Source organism: Amblyomma americanum, chromosome 9 (assembly GCF_052857255.1).
Source record: "Amblyomma americanum isolate KBUSLIRL-KWMA chromosome 9, ASM5285725v1, whole genome shotgun sequence".
Classification (NCBI taxonomy): domain Eukaryota; kingdom Metazoa; phylum Arthropoda; class Arachnida; order Ixodida; family Ixodidae; genus Amblyomma; species Amblyomma americanum.
The window spans coordinates 38,678,698-38,699,058 of record NC_135505.1 but is presented as its reverse complement, the minus strand read 5'-3'; the positions used below and the strand labels follow the sequence as shown (position 1 = coordinate 38,699,058).

Genomic DNA, 20,361 nt, shown 5'->3' with positions numbered 1-20,361 from the left:
CGGCTTTCAGTTCGTTAACCGATGGCTTTTAAATATTATCTCGCCAAAACAAAAATGAAATCATCTTTGCTATATATCGCCCGCCAGACGGAAATGTTGCACGACTCCTATCCTTTCATGAAACTTCAAGAGGACATGTATGCGACAATAATTGTCACCTAATTTGCAGCGGAGACTCTAATATCAAGGTTTTAGAACACAGTATCCCTGTAAACGAATATAACATGCCAGACCTTTATCTGGTTTTGGAATTACAATCAGCTCACCAATTAGCATCGAAATTAGATCGTTAGCACTATATCCTTTTCTCGGAAAAGTTGACACCACGCCTTTGAATGCTATACACTTGCCTGTGGTATTAGGAATCACGCTCCTGCTTTCTCGGTAGACAATGCTGGCTTGACAAAAAGTTTAAAACGCAGCAGTTCAGTTTTGAAATCATCACGTACAATAGGACGGAACTATTAAAAAAAATATAATGTCATTGCTCGGTCATTGCTCCTCTGTATAGAGTAAAACCAATTCCAACAATAACATTTTGCACATATTTATGTGAAGTTTTTCCAAAAAAAAAACTAACACGCCGTCCAAGAAAAAAATACGAGAAAGTTATGAGTTATTCGACAGCATTAGAAACATGTGAATAAAATGAGTCGTCTTTACCATAAAATATTACGAAAGCGCTCTAAAATAGTGCTAAATGAAGTCAAAATATTGCGGAACTAAACGCGGACCTTACCCTGGGAAAGCACGCACATGGCTGCTGATAATATTTCTCGGCGCCCTAACATGATCTGGAAGGTGTTAACAGCCTTGTAGTTCTGGAAAGTAAAATATGTATGGCATATTTTTAAAGGTTTATGGGGATGAATTTTATGGTTCAGCACTTGTATGCTCCTTCAGCCTTCTATTTGTAAACATCTCTGCCGCTCTACACGACCTTCCCGACGAATGAAATCTTCTCTCAAGTATTCAAGATTTGGTTTCGTTATGTTGGGTTTAATCCCCCACAGCGACTCAGGCTATGAGGGACGCGTAGTGGAGGCTCCCAGATAATTACGACGAATAACGGCTCTTTCACATGCACTGACAGGGCACAGTACACGAGCCTCTAGAATTTTGCCTCCAGCGACATGCGACCACTGAGGTCAGGATCAAACGCACGTCTCTTTGGCTATCAGCCGAGCACTATAACCAATGATCGACCACGGCGGCGGCATTATACAAAACCGCATTTATATATACCAGCACATTAATTAAAAATGTATAGCACTTTTTTGTAGTAAAGCAATACTGTATTGTAGTAAAGCATAAAATTTTATTCACCTGCCGATTAAACCAAAAATATATTTCACCGCTCATAAGTCCCGTGCTTACACATAAGTGATTATTATCCTTGAATGTGATACTTATCCTGATGCCATGAAAAAGCTTAGTCTGGGATTATGAGGGTCGTGACCGGGGTTTGGCCACTGACTACTGTGCAATATTAGTGCTGCCAATTTTTCGTAGGCAACAGAAAAAGTTTTTACAAATAAATAAGATTCTTAAAGAAAGAAACGTTACCACGAACTCAAAATTTGGTTTCAAAAATCACAGGCCGTTGGAGGCAACTCTATTTACTGTGAAACGAAGTATTTTAGGAATTATTGACGAACAGATGCTTGCGCTTTCTATCTTCGTCGATTACTGTAAGGCATTTGATTTTCTCAATCACAAAATTCTCAATAACATACAGGCTTATCGACTTCATGGAACTTGCTTAACGCTACTGAAATCTTACCTGAGGGATTGTCAACAGTGCGTATAGTAGACCATCAACCAACAGCTTAATCACACCAGCAAAAATGTTTGCAGTAACTTCGTAAACTAATTGCCTGATTCTCATCCCTCCTAATTAAATTCCTGGCAGGCAACGGCACACCACCAAGCATTGCCGGACTGGCAGGCAATCTATCGAAATATTTATCTTCACTTCTCAGCTCTTAACACTATGAAGAATTGTTAGCAGACTGTAAAAACGTGGCCGAAAAATAAAAACTTCTAGCAATTGGTGATATAAACGGCTCCTGTTCGCCGAAAAAGTTAAGGATTTCTCTTTCAGTTCCTCGAAAACATCCGAGCATGCTCCTTGCTATTGTCGGCACTGGGTGTTCTTTTTTTTCTGTGTGGAACGCTGCAAAATAAAGTGTTTTGTTTGGAAGTCTTCCACTTCCTGCCTGCTTGCCAGAGAGCCGTCTACAAAGTGACATCTGGTGGAGATTCGTGGCATTCTAGCAGTGATCGCAGGAGACGAAGAAGTAGCTGCCGTACGCTAGTGCCTGCGGGGACATGAAATACCAACTATGAAGTGGCTGCCGGGGTAGAACTCTGAATTCTGAGAAGAACAAATGAAGAGACTGCTACGTCCTCAGTGAGGCGTTTCCGGCTGAGCTAAAGAAAATGATAGGCTATTTCGAAGGCACGCAATTATGCACTGCCACAAGGCACCTTATTATACTTATGGACGAAGCACAATGCAAGTGACTGACAACAGCCGTATTTATCCTGCGACTTTCGTAGTGCTGTAGCAATTTCCCCGGGACAATATCTTAGGCACGGGCATTCTTAGCGTCAGGCGATCACCGAGCTTCCGTCGAAGCTAATACCTACTTGATTCGTTTTCCCAAGTACTGATCCTGTAACAAGTGAAAAAAATTCTGATTGCACAGATGTATTTTCTGCGCAATCACGACTTTTAAGGAAAGGAAGTATTTTTGAGGAAAGAAAAAGGTGCAGTAGCTCCCACATCTGGAGACCTAGGTGAACACCTCAACGACGAAAAAGCATATAACTGAAGGTGAAAGAGGGCAGAAAACTGAGCTAGTTGGTATACGTTCATGATGATAAATCCAGGCGCTCACAAACAATGACACAGACGGGACACAGCGCTTACTAGCAACTACAAGAATTTTTATTTAGAGGCTTCTATATATATATATATATATATATATATATATATATATATATATATATATATATATATATATATATATATATATATACATATATATATATATACTACAATAATCTAAAACAAACCCAGAGTAATCGCACGCCACATGCCGACCGATGAGCAGAGAAAAAATTATCACGCTGTTATCAGTCGCTCTTTCAAAAAACTTATTTCCCCATCAGACAAGCCAACTGAAGGGTCACTAACACAGGTATGCCCCATTTCCGCGATATGATAGGATTCAACTATCTCCCGCGTTACACGATCTCGGTTGCGAAAAAGAACACATGTTTTGGAAAAAAGAGAACATTTCTTCTTGCGCTTGCTGCAGTCACGAAAATGAAGAACCATATTGTTTGAAGTGTTACCTTTTTGCAAATCTCCAGCACGCTCCATCAGCCACACATTCAGAAAACGACCACTCTGGCGTATGTACACTTTACCGCACGACATGGGGATCCTTTACACTGTGCCCACTTTGCATGCGACATACGGTGATACATGCCTAACAGCCCAACCTCCTGTTCTTTTCTTCGCGCCCAGCTCCACCTTAGCTTGAATCGCAGGGCATAACGTTGACAGTTTCTTGGGAGCCGAAAAGACACAACAATACCATACCTGCCAGCAACGTTCTTAATTCCGTTTGAAAGTCGATGCACATACGGTACTACCACTGGTTTGCTGTGTTCTTTTTTGTCGTTTTTTCCCCGGCACTTTACTAAGCGAATAACCTTTTCGCTGGCTCTGCCGATCACATGACCTGGATACCCGCTGTTAATCAGTCTTTCCACCTGATAATCGACACTTTCCTTGATGCTATGGTGGCAATACTTTGATGCAGCTGACTTTAAACACGAGACCGCGATTCCATCCTTGATGAGCTTCGAGTGTGCTGACGCAAAATTTAACAGGCTTTTCGTGGAACACGGATGGTAACTCCAACAAAGATGGTCTGGTTTCGTTATCATTCGAAGGTCCAGAAATTGCAACTCTCCATTTGGAACCTCGTGCGTGGACTCGAGGCCCATACCACTATCCTTAAATAATTTCACTATGTCTATTACCCTGCGTACGAAGCTGTCACATTTGTCGACGATGATTAAGTAGTCATCAACGTAACGAAAGGCCTTCCGAAACAGGCCAGCTGAATTGAGACCTACCTTCTTGTCAACAAAGCCTAAGAACTTGCTACTAAGAGCAGGAGCTATCCTAGACCCAATGCACACGCCAGCGCGCTGCACGAAGAAATGGTCACCATAACCAATCACAGTAGACTTGAAATAGAATGACAGAATTTCTAGGAAGGATTCAAGGCACACAGAGCACCTTTCAATAAACACCTTTTCATCATTGTCACCAGTGATGCATGAATGGATGCACCTCATTAACATGTTGTGTGGCATCGAGTAGTAGAGGTCCTCCTCATCTATGCTGAGGAAATGGCACTGACCAGGGTTTTCATCCCTGAGGTACCTGACCACGGCTTCTGATTTCTTTATTTTGTAAGGGTCATCTCTCTTCAGAGATCCTAAATTGCTCTGTACAAACTTTGAGACGTTATCCTGCCACGAGTTCTTCTACGAGGCGATGGAACGCAAGGGCATACCTTCCTTATTCGTCTTCAAGCTGAAGAAGGCTTCCAGATGGGTTGCGAGGATGCCTTCACTGAAGACGCTAGACGTTGAAGGTTGTGGCTCTAAAGAAGTGTCACTGCCTACTTCTTCACTGCGTTTGCTCTGAATTGCACTTCTTTAAAATTATTGTCAACCGCCCCACTTGCCTTTTCCTTGAACGTGCCAGTTGGCATGACGACGAACACTCCATCCTTGTCAGCAACCAGCAGCCGCATGTCATGTTCCAGCATATATTCAACCAGCTGGTCTGTGCTCCCGTGCTTCCTTTGCTTCTCGTCCGTCCTCTGCAGCACCGAAAGGCACTCGTCCGTGATCTGGAACCAAAGTCGTTAGAGACGCACCCATACTCGGACGGGACAATCCTGTTTCAGCGGAGCATCGGAGGGTTTTACAGCTGGGACCGAAGTTTGGTTTTTAGCCCGTTCTTCATCCCGCGGAGAAGGTCGCTCTCTCAAAGTCCGTGTATGTGTGCGGCTCTGGCGACTTTCGTCCTAGATGCGCGGACGAGTGCCTTTCGGTGCTGTAGATGACGGGTGAGAAGCAAAGGAAGCGCGGGAGCACAGATCAGCTGTTTGAATATATGCTGGAATATGACATGCGGCTGCTGGTTGCTGACAAGGATGGAGTGTTCGTCGTCATGCTAACCGGCACGTTCAAGGAAAAGGCAAGTGGGGTGCTTGACAATAATTTTAAAGAAGTGAAATTCAGAGCGAACGCAGTGAAGAAGCAGGCAGTGACAGTTCTTTAGAGCCACAACTTTCAACGTCTAGCGTCTTCAGTGAAGACAGCCTCGGCAACCCATCTGGAAGCCTTCTTCAGCTTGAAGACGCATAAGGAATATGCCCTTGCGTTCCATCGCTTCGTAGAAGAACTCGTGGCAGGATAACGTCTCAAAGTATTTACAGAGCAATTTAGGATCTCTGAAGATAGATGACCCTTACAAAATAAAGAACTCAGAAGCCGTGGTCAGGTACCTCACGGATGAAAACCCTGGCCAGTGCCATTTCCTCAGCATAGATGAGGAGGACCTGTACTACTCGATGCCACACAACATGTTAATGAGGTGCATCCATTCATGCATCACTGGTGACAATGATGAAAAGGTGTTTATTGAAAGGTGCGGTGTGTGCCTTGAATCCTTCCTAGAAATTCTGTCATTCTATTTGAAGTCTACTGTGATTGGTTATGGTGACCATTTCTTCGTGCAGCACGCTGACGTGTGCATTGGGTCTAGGGTAGCTCCTGCTCTTAGTAGCAAGTTCTTAGGCTTTGTTGACAAGAAGGCAGGTCTCAATTCAGCTGGTCTGTTTCGGAAGGCCTTTCGTTACGTTGATGACTACTTAACCATCGTCGACAAATGTGACTGCTTTGTACGCAGTGTAATAGACATAGTGAAATTAAGGATAGTGGTATGAGCCTCAAGTTTACGCACGAGGTTCCAAATGAAGGAGAGTTGCCATTTCTGGACCTTCGAATGATAAAGAAATCAGACCATCTTTTATGGAGTTACCATCCGCGTTCCACGAAAAGCCTGTTAAATTTTGCGTCAGCACACTCGAAGCTCATCAAGGATGGAATCGCGGTCTCATGTTTAAAGTCAGCTGCATCAATGTCTTGCCACCATAGCATCAAGGAAAGTGTCGATTATCAGGTGGAAAGACTGATTAACAGCGGGTATCCAGATCATGTGATCGGCAGAGCCAGCGAAAAGGTTATTCGCTTAGTAAAGTGCCGGAGAAAAAACGACAAAAAAGAACACAGCAGACCAGTGGTAGTACCGTATGTACATCGATTTTCAAACGGAATTAAGAACGTTGCTGGCAGGTATGGTATTCGTTCCATGTTTTCGGCTCCCAAGAAACTGTCAACGTTATGCCCTGCGATTCAAGCTAAGGTGGAGCTGGGCGCGAAGAAAAGAACAGGAGGTTGGGCTGTTAGGCATGTATCACCGTATGTCGCATGCAAAGTGGGCACAGTGTAAAGGATCCCCATGTCGTGCGGTAAAGTGTACATACGCCAGAGTGGTCGTTTTCTGAATGTGTGGCTGATGGAGCGTGCTGGAGATTTGCAAAAAGGTAACACTTCAAACAATATGGTTCTTCATTGTCGTGACTGCAGCAAGCGCAAGAAGAAATGTTCTCTTTTTTCCAAAACATTTGTTCTTTTTCGCAACCGAGATCGTGTAACGCGGGAGATAGTTGAATCCTATCATATCGCGGACACGGGCATACATGTGTTAGTGACCCTTCAGTTGGCTTGTCTGATGGGGAGATAAGGTTTTTGAAAGAGCGACTGAAAACCGCGTGTTAATTGTTTCCCTGCTCATCGGTCCGCATGCGGCGTGCGATTACTCTGGGTTTGTTTTGATTTTTGTAGTATCTATATAGAAGCCTCTGAATAAAAATTCTTGTAGTTGCGAGTAAGCGCTGTGTCCCCTCTGTATCGTTGTTTGCGAGCGCCTGGATTTATCATCATGAAGGTGCAAACATCATCGCTGTGAACCCCTGTCGCAAGCTAACCTTCAACTTGAGAAAAACAAGTGAGCTATATGCAAAGAGAAATGCTATCACTACACCGGGCAGCGTATACGACGAACGGTTCCACAAAATTTTTGTGCGAATGTAGTCGGAAAGGCTGTCATTACACTGATGTCAGCCAGTGATTCCATCGCTTGTAATTTATCTACAACTTCATATATCAAGGGGGTTGGGATTGGTGCATTTAGCTTACTTGTCATGTGACCAGAATTTGCAATTATCTGTCAAATGTCTTTGCATGACATCACGTACATCGTTTTCACGTTACTTGATATGAAACCAGATTACACCGTTTTCATTTGAGTTGGTAGGCCGTTACACTAATAACTAATTGCTAATTCTACTATTAAGCATTATTTAGGCATGTGCAGCAGTGCTCATTTAATAGGTTAATTAGCGTTCAATAATAATGGTATTACGTAATCACCTTCAAAACGACAGATATCATTTTTTGGTAGATGTCTGAGGAAGGTGATTATGTTCTATCAGCAATTATTTAATTCTAACTTATTACATCAACACTAATGAACATACGAAAATAATGCTGAATAGTATAATTAGCAATGATAATATCCGTGTGATGTCAAATCAAGTCAAGTGAGAAAGATGTAGTGGAACGTCATACCAGTCATATGACAACGATGTAATCGGACGTCATATCAAGGAACGTGAAAACGATGTAATGTGATGTCATACAGTCATGTCAAAGATACAGCTTCAAAGGTAGACAAAATCAGAATCTTAAGGCTGTTCATTCAGGACAATGGATATAATGATGTGGTAACCAAAAGGCTCGAGGGATTCGCCACGCAAGCCCTTAGTATATTTAGAAGTGTCGTACCGAAAAGACGAGGCCTGAAGGAAAGAAGCTTTCTTAAACTAACCCAAGCATGCGTAATAAGCCGCATGAGCTATGCCACGCTTTTTTTAAATATTAGGGCTTAGGAGAGGAAGAAACTAGACTCGCTCATTCTACGGTGCATAAAGAGGGCCCAGTGTTTACCGATTAGCACCTGCACAGAGAAGCTCGTCCTCTCTATGGGAGTGCACAATACCTAGGACGAAATAGCGGAGGCTGTCAGAATTTCACAGCTAGAAGGATTAAGCCGAACAACCATAGAAAACCTTACCCGATAATCTTCCGCATATCTTCAGCGTGCAGAAAAGCAGCCCGACGTCTTTGCCGACTGCTTCCGAGACCAACAGGGCACCGACGCCAGGTGCTAAAATCTACGCCGACGACACCAAATTACCAGTCAGGTAACGATGTCTGAGCTTGGACACCCTTTCGCCTCTGTGGACTGAGTAAAAATATTTCGCCGCTATTTTGGCCAGTACAATTTCATTCGCCGACTAGGGGACCTCGGCTGTGAAGTTGTCTCGTATAGCTTCAGAAATGCCGCGCCGACCACAGTTGTGGGTGTCGTGCGTCTAAATCCGTTATATGCGCGCTAATAGTAGTTTAGTTTGCATTCCCACATTTTAATTTCGCCCATTCTGAAGCATCAATTCAATGATTGTTGAGGAGGGAGAATGTGGCGAGCTTTTATTTGTTTGTTCTGTTCGTGTTCTTCGACGACTGCCAAGCACGGTCATTGATATATCGCCGCCAGGTGCTCCTTTGTGTTCACAAGTCAGCCCAAAATATGATTTTGTTTTGAAACCTTTCATTGTCTTTCTGCTTGCCGGGCTGCGGTTACTACATCGCGAAAATATAAGTAAACGTTACAATTGAAGATATCCATTAAGTGCTGCAGCCGTTAAACCGTGTACCAGACCCCGACAAAAATTTTGTAAAATTCTGACCCATCTCGCCGAAGATGCTGCACATACACTTTCGACATTCTTTAAGAATAGTAGTTATTAGGAGAAATACTCGACGCTAGAAAAAAACCCAGTATACTATTCGTGAAACACGGAAAGCCGCCAACTACTGCTGGTGCCTAGAAGCCCATAGCTCTCACCGTTATACCCACACCTTATTCTCTAGAAAAACCCTTGAATATTCGATAGATCTTTGTTCTTAAATCCAACGGTTTCACCAATTCCGCCATGTCATTTTAAAAAGCATGTTCAACAGTTCATCATCTCGTCCACCTTGAAAACAATCCGAATGGTGTTCATACGGAAGCAATACGCTGTGACAGATTTCTGTGATATGGAGACAACTTACGAGTACACATGGAGGTATGACATTTTACATGACCAAGGAGATCTAGGCGCCCGGGAAAGAATGACTAACTGCCTGAGAGATTTCGTACCTTATGGTTCATTTTATGCCCGCCTGCGTAAAGTGCTTTCGACAAAGTTTTTGCATGCAGCCTATTAGTGTCTCAGAGGTCTGTTTTAAACACTGTACCTATTGTTGTCAAAAGAATTCCATAGCTAAAATACTTTCAATTGGTTTGGGTATTCACTCCATGTCGACTGTCTTGAAATTGCATGCACGGGCTCTAGCTTATTACCTTGTTAGAGACAGATACAACTCACAATAAACAACCTATCCATTTGGATTGAAAGAAATAGATTTAGAGTTTCTTCACAAAAAACACTTGCTGTTTTTTACTCAACCAAACCATATTTACCAATAGACTCCGCAAAGTTCCTGAATGCAACCGTGCTACCATTTAAAGTGCACCCTAAACAATGTGATCTTTTTTACCGTTCACAGATTTTGAGTTTAAAAACTGAAACACGTCGATGAAGTCGGCCCAGGTCGATGGTGCAGAACGGCAGAGTTTAATTACGTGATAAAGCTCTATCATTTGATGAATACGAGCGATAATAATTACCTACATTTGTATTTCATATTTCTGGTTGCACGTTTACGCTGCCAAGTTGAGGGCTGTCAACTAGGAAGGTCGGCCTTGTTTTTGTGTTTCTTAATCGTAAAGGGGGGCCGAGTTATTCAGCATCGAAAATGCGCACGGTCATTTTGTTCAGTCAGCTTCTTCGCATTGTTTTTATCAAATGTCGTCGCTAGCCTTTTCAATATATTGCATACGGAAGCCGTTTGTCCATTTGTGTATGTAGCGGAAGGTGCTTTGATTTCGGCGTCAATAACAAGGGCAGAGACGCTCTTTTATAGTTGTGGAATGCGGAAAAACGAACCAAATGAGCTTTGAAATGCGTATACTTGACGTTCGAGATAACACTTTGGGAATAAGATAATTTAAAAACTGGGTTCGCCTTCGATGTTGACAGCTTCTTAGGCAGTCAAGTTGACCTTTCTTCCAAAAATATAAAATAAAATTTAATTAGCCACATTCAGTTAGTAAACGTTAATAATTTATCGCTATTATGTACGTAATGCCCGCCTTTCTGCAGATTCAGCTACACAGACCGCACAGAGGCCTCTAAGAGTATTTAACATAGACCATTTAAACGGTAAAACATATGCTGAAATTTCATGTATAACATTTGGCAAAAAACTCACACTCCTTCCTAGCACAAAAAATGTACTTTCAGGATTTGCGATCACTCAATATCTTTAAAATACTTCCGTAGAGCATGTGGTGGCTGATAGGAAACGCCTTTTACACATTTATTGTTCTCTGGTAGGCTGTGGTCTTCATTAGTGGTGTGCGATGTGGCGCCCAAATGTTTGACTAATTAAACAGTGCGCGCTAAATGGGTATAATATGGTGGCGATTGATCTGCCTGTCTTATCATTGTGCCTAGAGCCTTTGCAGCTGAAAAAACGGCGTTGCTTTGTTCGTTGTAATTTTCTAAGGTCACGTTCCTGTGATTCAGCCCACTTGTTTTCATCCGATATGACGTACTTGAAAAGCGAAAGAATCTCCGGAAAGCGTGGTATAAAACTCAGAAAATCTGCAAAATATTCCCATCGAATCCTAAAAGAAGCTTTCATATATAATGCCGTGAGTTAAAAGAAGGCGTTTAATGGTACAAACACTTCGAATATAGATGAACATACGACGGTGATGAGGAATCCTGACAGTCGTAAATGAGCACAACACTAGAAATTATGCCAGAAGTTCACGAGGCTATTCACCCAGACCGCAGTCGAACAATCCACGATGTATGTATTGTTGCAGGACAGTCATAGGAAACAATGCACCCCATTTTACTGGACAATTTTAGCATAGACGTAATTCTCACAAATTTGTGGCTTGACTGCTAAGCGAAGCAAACAACTTACATTATATTTCTGTCTCTGTGCAACTCGGAAAGCTAGTCAGAGACGACACCAACTTGATCTCCAATTTCATAACCTGTGATGAATTATTGATTTGCAGTTATTATTCTCAAACGAAGCGCAGCCGTTGCAGTGAACGTCCTATGGTTCCATAGCACAAACCAATGGCCAAGCAAGAGCGCGATGTTGCTCAATTCATTTCACCCAAAACACGGGCGTCTAGTTCGCGGTAAGCTCAAATCCGCGCTGATAATTTTTCCGAACGTTCTCAAGATTGACCACACGGAATTCGTACCTTCTGTACAGGGCGTAGTTAGCGCGTTTATTTGTGAGGTTTTGAAGCGTTTAAGTGAGAGCATTCAGAGAAAATGTCCAGACAGTTTGAATAATTAGGATTGGCTTCCACAATATGACAACGCGCCCACTCACACATCATTCGTCGGTCAAAAGGTCCCGACTTCTTGAAACACGAGAGTGCTTCAGAACATGTTTCATTCGCATTGCCTGATAGTCTGTACTTTTTCTTGTTTCTGAACATGAAATTTCTCCTCGCACAGTGTCAGTTTACGCATTTGAAAGGGTCGTTTCGAAATAACAGCAGGTCCTCAAAGCACTCCAAATGCAGACACCTACGGGTGCATAAAAGCACGACAAAAATGCTAGGGTAGGTTTTACACGCTCACGGTGACTACTAGGAAGGAAACAAAGGAAACTGGAGTTAAGCTGAGCATAATTTGTTAAGCGATCAAATCTCCCTCACTTTTGGTTACCATCTAGCCTAGTGTACAGTTCAGCGAGACATTCATAATAAAATTACTAGATCAAGTAAATAATTAGGTCCGGCGCCTTTCGTGCACAGCATACAGAACGTCGCCTGTAATGAGGCTTTATTTAGAAGAAATAAGCCTTCAACGGAAGATAGATGAGGAGCACTAAAATGTGCATATGTTCTTGGAATAGAGTGACGAAGAAAACATGCTCGTTATCCAGTTGTCGCAGCTTTTCCTTCTCGAGTGATAGCAATAATTCCCTAAGAACGACGGATCGCTTTTTCATTTGTAAGAGATGCGCCGGAAAAACGGCATAACGGACGCACTACTTGACATTGTAAAAAGCCGCGTTCCACTGCTGAAAATTTACAGCTTTCCAACAATCTGTCACCTCACGTTTACGCAATTTAACAAGGGAAACCTCACCAGAACATGTAAGAAACGCATGTCTTGCACTAGAATGAAAATATGACAGCTACACCGAGTTTTATACAGAAGTCTCGAATATTTCAGTTTACGTTGAAAGCGCAGTAGTGTAGGGAAACACGAAAAAGGCTTCATATGTGTGCATAGATTTTTTGTCTTCGTAAGTGTGTCAAAATATGTAAATTTCAGCTTCTAAAACAGTAAATTATACTGGTTTCCTCTGTGTAGTCACAGTACTGCACTCCAGATGTGCCAGCTTTTCGTTGCTTAGTGATCACAAGAGCAAGGCGTCGGGCTAGTTTGTACTGCATATCGAAAGAAAATAGCGCAGGAACAAGAACATGAGATGAAAGAGGTGCACACCAGCGACGCTGTATTATAATGCATAGACGATGTGTGATTGATTGTTTGTCTGGTTGTTTAACCTTAGCCTGCTTCATGATAGATTAGCCACCTGCTCACCGGGCTGTGGGCAACCTGACACCTTCCCAACTGATTGCCGACAACTTGACAAGGTTGGGGTCTAGATCAAATACATACCGGCGGCATGCGGTTGTTGTTTCTCCGGGTATTGACAATAAATTATCTTTAGAGATTAAATATTCACTAATAGTCTCAATTGATCAACATATACCACCAATTAAAAATTCTCTACGCTCCTTGGTTTCTGATGCTGCTGGCTTCCATCACACACACACACACACACACACACATGCACGCACACGCGCACACACACACACACACACGCGCACACACACACACACACACACACACACACACACACACACACACACACACACACACACACACACACACACACACACACACACACACACACACACACACACACATGTATATATATATATATATATATATATATATATATATATATATATATATATATATATATATATATATATATATATATATATTAGGCTTCCACCTTAGGAGCGAAGGAACGGCCAGGTGACTCAGATCTAGGCAAGAATGGAACAGCCTGCCTTGGCTTCGTATTGATGTTGATGATGTCTTCGGGCTGAATGGCATGTACCCACAGCGGCGAATGGGCCAGGGTGGCTGCATGTGACACAGCACCGCGCCGTCTTTCTTGTCTTTCTCGCGTGGGCGCGCTTTGCCCGTGCTCTAGGCGCAGCCAATGGAGGGCGCTACAGGGCCCCCCGCCTAGACTTAAATTCTAATCTGCACTGATGGCCGGCAGTGAAAGGGTGAGTCGGAGATCGGAGACAGGGTCAGCAATTATACAGCAGCACTGCGAGCCACTCAATCGATGTCTCCACAAGGGAGGCTCAGGCGGTCCAAAGTGACAGAAATTATTGTGGGACTGTACAAGGAATGAAAAATAAAGTGTTCCGGTCCGTACCAGTAAGTATAACGGGCTTAAGATCCATACTGACATTTGTAAGTTTGGGGAAACCTAAAAGGAATGAAAAATAATCAGCCCTAGCCTGCACCACAGACGTACAACAGGCTTAATCCAATCTTAAATGAAAAGGCCCCGAGACAATGGCATACTTTTTCCACTCGTAGATGGGGAAAATGAAAAAAATAAGGGGGTAAAAAGCTACATACCGGCTCACAGCCGGGAGAGCGCGGGCCCGGGAGACTCCCCTGATCTCGCCAGGGACGTAGCGGAAGGGATTGGATGAACGGATTATGGGAATTTGCCTGGGAATGTGTACAGCGAGTTTTTCCTCTGACCCTTCATTATATCTCTACTCCATTACTCGCCTGCCTGGTCAGGATAGGGAGAGCGCCGAGATCGCCAATTGGTGCTGCCGTGCTCATATAATGCCCGACCACCCACAAGCGCAACGGGCTCCGACCACCGGAGAAAGGAAAAACTAACCCAGGGTCAGCTACCTCAGACCCCTCCACGACTTTCAGTCTCTTCGAGGCCGGTTTGAAGGAGGGAGACATTTCTTATGGTGTGGCGAATGACGCGGAATGGGCCGTCGCAGACCGATGTTAGCGGTGCTTGAACCGCGTCGCGGCGAACGAAAACAATGAGGGAAGTGGCCAAATCCGGGTGAACAGCGATAGTGTTGCGGCGATGAGGGCGACGCGGAATAGGCCGGTCTTTGAAACTGTCGACCGAACGCTACACGAACTCTTGCGGCTGGGCAGGTAGCTGCGTTGATGTGAAGAATTCTCCCAGGAGGCGCAGGGAACTACCGTACACCAGCTCTGCTGCAGAGCACTGTAGGCCGACTTGGTGAACAGCCCGTAAACCCAGGAGCATAAGGAGCAAGGCACAAACCCAGTGGACGCAATTGGGACGGGTAGCTAGGGCAGCCTTATGGTGGCGGTGAAGGCGTTCCACCATGCCTTTGGCGCATGAGTGGTACGCAGTGATGCGGCAGTGCGTGGCGTCGAAATCGCGGTTAATTGAAGGAAACAGTGGGCACTGAAATTGGCGCCCACGTTCCGTTGTCATCGTTCCAGGACAACCAAAGCACGACACCCACGAAGAAATAAAGGCTCGGGACGCATGATTAGCGGTCATGTTACAAATGTGAACAGCATCCAGCCAGCGTGTCAAACGATCGACTATGGTGACAATGTAACGGTAACCTTGGGACACGGGTAGAGGACTCACGATGTCGAGGTGAACGTTGTCGAAACGACGGCCGGGGGGGGGGGGGGGGAGGAAGGCCTCAGCGTGACTCTTAGTATTACGGGAGAATTTTGTAGCCTGGTAGGGGAGACATGTACGGGTCCACGAGCGCACATCACCATTAATACCAGGCGAGGCATAGCGCTGGGTGAGAAGACGCAGAGCAGCCCGAATTCCTGGGTGACAGATGTCGTGGAGCGAGTGGAAAATGGTGCGGCGAAATGGAGCCGGAAAAAAAGGGCGTGGAAAGTCTGCTGAGAGATAGCGCCACAAGGGCACAGGCAAGCACGGATGAGGCGCCGTAATCAGAGAGAACCGAGGTTCTCCCGTGAAGCGTTGAGTTCGCTGTCATCCTACTGTGCGGAATAGAATGCGACCCAGTCGGTGGTTGAAGCCGGAGTGTCAACCGGAGCTGTACGCGGGAGGGCATCAGCGGCGCTCTTGCCAGCACCCTTGACGTGATGGATGTCGGCTGTGAATTCAGAGAACTAGACGAGATGGCGGAATTTGCGAGAGACGAATTTCGATGAGTTGATCCGGAAAATATATGCCAGTGGTTTGTGATCCGTGAGCACGAGAAGTCTGCATCCTTCCAGGAAATGGCCAAAATGCTGTATGAGAGCGTAGGTGGCGAGTAGCTCGCAGCCGAAGACGCTGTTGCAGGTCTCAGCAGTGAGTAGCTTCCGAGAGTAAAAGAACAAAGGCTGCCACTCGTAGTTAATCAACTAGTGTAAGACAGCTCCGAGAGGCACGCAAGATGCATCCACCATTAATCTTGTAGGGGCGTTGCTTCTGCGGATTAGAAGGACAGCGCTACGACAGTGTGCCTGGTAACCGAGTCTAGAGATGGTGCCACCAATCAAACCATCAGTCAAGCTATGACGCCGCACGCTGACGTTTAAGTCAAAGTAGGAGATAAAATCTGAGCCTATGATCTCGTGCGAAGAAGATCCATTGTAAAGTCCTACAAACTCTGAAAGAGAGGGTGATGAAGCGAAGGCCGTACGTCGCTATAGACGACTAGTTGGCAGCACGGAGTAAGTGCCCCGTTTCGTTGACTTGGAAACGTCAGCCTTAGTCGGAGCACAGCTCTGATCTCCGCGCCCATGTCTACAAAGAACCAGGCACCAGATAGCTTGCCAATAATAACAAAAAGGGTACTGTGACGGCAAGCGAGATCACAGGCCGCCGTTAGTGATCTCGCCAGACATTTTCCGAACACGAACAGGGAGATGTGCACCTGTTGGCGCGGTGCCGGAAGCGGTAGTGGTACCAGCATAGAAGCAGAGGGTTCTCGTTGGGCGGGCGCCGGAATTCGGCGGCCGAGACGTTAAGCTCACCGATGCGGGCCTCAAGGCGCGAAATCGCATTGTAAGTAGGCGACAAGACACTAGAAACGGACGGGGGAGCCAGCTCATGAACATGAACAGCGAGGTCCACCAGGCATCGAAGGTCATGTAGCCGGCTACTGCGAAGACAATGCGAATGGGCTGAGGGAGGCAGTTGAGAAAGAGCTCTCGAAGCAACGCGGTAAGGGTGGGGGCGTCCTGCTACTCGAGAAGCTTCCGTATACTGCGCAGCAGTTGGAACCGGCGCAGGTTGCCAAGGTCTTCCGCGGCAAAGGCGCTGCTGGTGGCGGGCGCGGTCCGACAGCGTGATTCTCTCCATCTTCTTTGTCATGAGGGGCTGATGATGCATCTCTCGTGGGTCGGATAGAAGAATCGAAAGTTCGCAGGCAGCATTATGAGGAGCGCGGAGACATCCTGGTAGTTGCGGGCCGTTTTCGAGGTGATTGGGGTGCAGGGTGAACTGCGCCTTGATCTGTAAAAGCTTGACTTGCGGGTTCTGAGGCCAAAAGGGAGGGGGGCGAAGCCGCAGCGACGGGATATCTTGCTGGCGCGAGTCCTGTTCAGTGGAGGGGTTGCCCGGTTCAGTCATGGTTGGTCCTAGATCACCACTGTAGGCTAACGACTTGGGACCGAAGGAACGAGCAGCTGACTCCCACCTATGCAAGAATCAAAGAACCTGCCGTGGCTTCACTTGCCACCGCAACGCGCCGTCCTTATCTCCTGACTCGCGCAAGCGCGCCTTGGCCGTTCTCTACGCGCAGCCAAAGAACTGCGCTAGAAGAGGGAGCAACAGAATAAAGAAGGACCATATTGTGAAAATTCAACAGCCACTGAAACGAGAAGGAGCAATGGCATTTTTTCTGATACGTTATGTTGGTGAATGAAGAATGTTAGTGAATACTTATTTGCTTAAAGATAATTGATTACAAAAAGAGACCTGCGAATTACATGCCCGGTGCTCTACCAGCTGAGCTACAGCACAGCGCTGAGACATCTATTCCGTTCACGTATATTGCATTTACGCATGACCCAACTCGGAAAGCGTTCCCTAGTGTCACCCTCGCCTATAAGCAGTACTGCAGGACGTACTACGTCCGCCCTTATGAACGAGGGTGGCGCTGGTGAACACTCATGCATAGGTCATGCGTAAACCAAAATATCACTGAAACCAAACAATCTGATAGTGCCGTTGCTGTTATTAAGCTGGTAGGGCACCGCACGCGTAATTTGGAGGTCGTGCGTTCGGTTACCATTGGCGGCATGTTGTTGCTTTTATTTATCCTTTTCTGATCAATTATCTCTAAGCTATTAAATATTCACTTACAGTCGCCTTTGATCAAAACTAGAAAAATTAAAAAAAACCTATGGTCCTTGGTTTAAGAGGCTGTTGGCTTTTGGGGATCGAATTGAGGAAGACAGGGTTGGGGTGGAGGATAGAGTGCTTTGTGTAAGCTGATGAGGGGAAGCTTGAATATGATGTGTTTGCCGAGGACTGACCGGGGTATGCCAAGTCGTTACTCGGAAGGTCAGCACTGGCTTTACAGAGGGCGGTTGACGGACAATACGCCCAGGCTTTCGTTAATCGCCTGGAGAATTGTTCAGAACACGCAAATAATGTACGACGCGTGTTGGTCTCTTTCTCGGGTGTTTTTGAGACTGCCCTGTAGGACTGTTTTTTTTTTATTGCGTCAAGGGGTGATTTTTCTCAGTGTTTTTGGAAAAGGGGAGGCTGGTCCGCGATAGGGTATGAGCGCGGTTTTTATTAAAGTGAATTCACAGAGCGTTAACCGTCTGCCCGATGTACTGCATACTGAACACATTGCATTCAAAGAAATATGTAAAGTTCGAGGAATCACAATCAAAGTTGCCATTGATATTTTAACTGAAGCCGGAGGCTGTGCTTATTGCACAGATTGCTGTGTTTATATGTTTACACACCTGGCATCTACATTTTTCTACAGGGTCAACGTTCCAAACCCCGGGTTATTTCTTGTCTCGAATATTTTATTGGTCTTCTGTAGACTTTTGGTGAGGCGCTAGCTTTGTTCGAAGTGTTGAAATGTTTTCGTTTACTTTTGGCGGATTGCTTGCGAATGCAAGTATGGGATTTTGCCGGCGTTCTATTTGCGCTCTGCGTCGACATCCCTGCAGTATTTTCTCTCGGTTGAGTTTAGACGCCTTTTGAATAGAATCGTCTACAGGGAAGTGGCGCATTGCTTAACTGCTGCAGTACGTAACCAGGAGGGGTATGAGGACTCCAAGGGGCATAAGAATAAAGTACATAACAACGAATTTCGCATAGATGGCTATTACCCCATTATCGCTGCCCACAAAATTATATCCATGAAAAATATATCAGAACACCGGACCCCAAGTGAGAACTGAAGTGCCAGAGCACCTAATTCGCATTTCGCCCTAGAACACAAATCGACCGTCATTATTCCTCATACGACGTTTCTATGAGGGCTGCGCTTCTTCACACGGCACACGTACCCCCGCGCTTTGGTGGATGCTTTTGCAGAATTTCATGGCATTCCGACCACTACACCTAAGAATAATACAGTAGAGTGACATTACACACCGGGATTAAGTGGAGGGCTTCTCCTTCGGGCTCTAATTATATTCGCTAATGTTGCAGCCGAAATGTCGAGCGTTTCACAAACCGCTGTACTGTAATGCGAGTTGCAAGCACCCAGACATCCGTACTTTTCTTTTAGAAATTGAACGCTGCACTAAGGCAGGATTTCGAGATTTCAAGAAAAATTTTGAAGGACATCGCTCGTTTCAGAACTGCAGGTGTTCTAAATTATTCCGGAGACCTCCACTACGGCAGCTCTTCCTCCCTGTCTTCTTTCACTCCTTTTTTCTTTAAATCTTTTCCGCTTTCCTTCCTTACGGCGCGCTTAAGGTTTCCACTGAGATATGTGAGACAGATACTGCGCCACTTCCTTTCCTGAAACATCAATTTTAATTTTATTTTTATCCTTTCTCGGTTTAGTGGACATCGCATAAGCAGAACTATTTCCAGGAACGCAGCGAAAGCGACTCTTCTTAATGAATACCAGAACTTAATAGGCGATCAGTTACAACCAGAAGTTCGATAAATACTGATATTAACCAATAGTTTATTTTAAACTCAACGTTTCAAAACAAGCAGTGCTTTCAAAATGGCTAGTTGTTCGTCATTATTATTAGAGGGGAGCGCTCAACTTCGGAAAGCACGAAACGGACGAAAGAACACAAGGCACCCAGGGCAGACTCTCAGATGAGTTTATTTACGACGTGATTGTTTGTTTCTTTTTGACCGAAAAGAAAAAATTGTTTTTGTCAGCTTAAGATGGTTAAGAAGAACTTGTGCGAAAAGGTTTTGCCACGTCCGGATGGTATCATGCTAACTTGGTTTTTGCTGTTTGTTTGTTTTTGTCTCTGTTTTTTTTATGTTCAGGTGCGCACAAATTTGGGCCCCTTCGAATATAAACTCAGTTGATAGTCTGCGTTCAGTGTCTTGTGTTGCTTCATCCGTGTTTTCCGTACTGAAGTGAACCGCTCCCCTATAATAAAAAAAAAATTGAGACCAGCTCGGTACCTTCTTCGGAGTAATCTGAAATGCGGGTTAACAGCAGTGAGCTGCCTTTGCTTTCCCTTTCATAAGACGTGGCGAAGTCGATGAACATACTTGGTGGGGATCGTTGCCACTTTCCTGTTCTCCGCCCCCATTTTTGAGCCGAATCTGCTGTGATAATTGTGACGCCTTTTGAGCCGATTACGCTTCAATGCCAAGATGCTCAGCTCTTCGAAAACGAACCTGCGGTCGGTGTGCTCACAGTGATCGGCAAAGGGTTTGCACTGCGAATTC

General features: G+C 45.0%; 1 protein-coding gene across 4 annotated transcripts in view; it reads left to right on the top strand.

Annotated features, from left to right (window-relative positions):
- The window catches only part of LOC144103988 (dermonecrotic toxin SPH-like), an 82,123-nt gene that overhangs the window by 3,810 nt on the left and 57,952 nt on the right, over positions 1 to 20,361 (top strand). For 2 of the 4 annotated variants that reach the window (XM_077636745.1, XM_077636743.1), the window contains exon 2: positions 8,322 to 8,426. The exons of the other annotated variants lie outside the window; for them this stretch is intronic. The gene's annotated coding sequence lies outside the window, so the exon portion shown is untranslated. The remainder of the gene's footprint in view (positions 1 to 8,321; positions 8,427 to 20,361) is intronic. 4 annotated transcript variants of the gene reach the window in all.